The sequence below is a fragment of the Echinops telfairi genome, unplaced genomic scaffold, assembly GCF_000313985.2.
Source record: "Echinops telfairi isolate 266 unplaced genomic scaffold, ASM31398v2 ScPeMD7_7417;HRSCAF=8455, whole genome shotgun sequence".
Classification (NCBI taxonomy): domain Eukaryota; kingdom Metazoa; phylum Chordata; class Mammalia; order Afrosoricida; family Tenrecidae; genus Echinops; species Echinops telfairi.
Window position 1 is genome coordinate 5295842 of NW_022111317.1, and position 1476 is coordinate 5297317.

Below are 1476 nucleotides of genomic sequence, written 5' to 3' on the forward strand. Positions count from 1 at the left end.
GTATAAAAGCTTGGGGAGCATTAAAGTTCGCTCTCACTCCCTCCACGTGGATTACCAAGCGGGGCTGAGGTGAGCATGCTACCATAATATGTGTCTGACTCCATTTATTTCTATATATCTCTTTTATCTCTCATGCTCTCTATAAATTTACTATAATATTTACTTAGTATCGCTGTACAATTGCGCCTACCGAACCCGTAGTGATTGTGCTAGGAGCTGGCTTCTTCTGGCAGGCCTCATCAGGAGCCAGAGCTTGCCTGAGGGCTGAGGGACCAGGTTGATGGGAGGGGGTGAGTCCTTAAAGGGACAGGGGCCCAGCTCTCCCCATCACAGCTGAAGAGCCTGCTGACTGACTGAGCCTGGAGACTGGGAGATCTTCCAGGGAGTGGCGTCCTTACTGGGCCTTCCGAGGGAGGGGTGTCCAAGGATGGCAAGGCTCAATCTCACGTACTTTGGGGAGGTTGTCAGAGACCAGACTCTCGACACGATGCTTGGACACGGTGGCTGCAGCGAGGGGCTCAGGCAGAGGACCGATGGTGAGGGTGGTGCAGGATGGTGAGGGTGGTGCAGAATGGTGAGGGTGCTGCAGGAGCGGCCGGCGTTTGGCTCCGTGGTGCATGGGTGGCTGTGGGCCCCTCCTCCTGCTTCTAGCTATTCCCGTGGGATATGGGTTCTCCAGGGAAGAGACTGTCGCGGCCATGGGCACAGTGTGGTCACCCTGGACTGATGGGGGGTGGGGTGCTGTTCCCAGGTCCAGATGATCCAGCATTGTGGTCAGTAAAACAGGTTTGGACTCTGGGGAGCTGGCCGCTGTGGGGGAGGAGGAAATCCCTGTGAGGACTTGCTGAAGTCACAGGTTTCTGCCCTCTAGGTCCAGCTCCCCCCCTTCCCCTCCCCGTAGGGAGTCAGTGCCTGGTCTGCCCCTCACGAGCCTGCTCGCTGCTCATTCCTCCAGAGAACCGTAGGGGCCTGGCCGGTGGGGCTCCTGGATGAAGAAGAGGCCAGCCCCCCCCCTCCCACCCACCCCCACTGCACACCCCAGGAACGGTGACCTCTGGTCCCATGCTGACCTCCCTTCCCACAGGGTTCATTAAGGCTAGGCCTCTGTGTCGGTCATGGGCAGAGCTAGAGCCCTGAAGGCCCAGCTCCCATGGCCTGCCCTGCCCTGCCGGTGCTGATGAGAACCTGCGCCCCGAGGATGGGGATCAGGGGGAGCAGGAGGCTGCCCAGGAGAGGGTCCAGGTGCCCCAGGGGCTGTGCTGCTCCTGGAGGAGTGGGGAGGAGCCGGAAGGAAGCAGAGGCGCCACGGGGACTCGAACCCCGGCCCAGCACCGCCGGGCGTGCCACCACCGGCGTCTTTTGCTTTTTCCTGCTGTTTTCTCACATCTGAAAGGTGGAAAGCAAAACCCGGAGGCAGCCAGGGGCTGCGTCCAGTAAAAGAAACACCTCGGCGGCGGCTCCCTCCTCCCGCCTGGC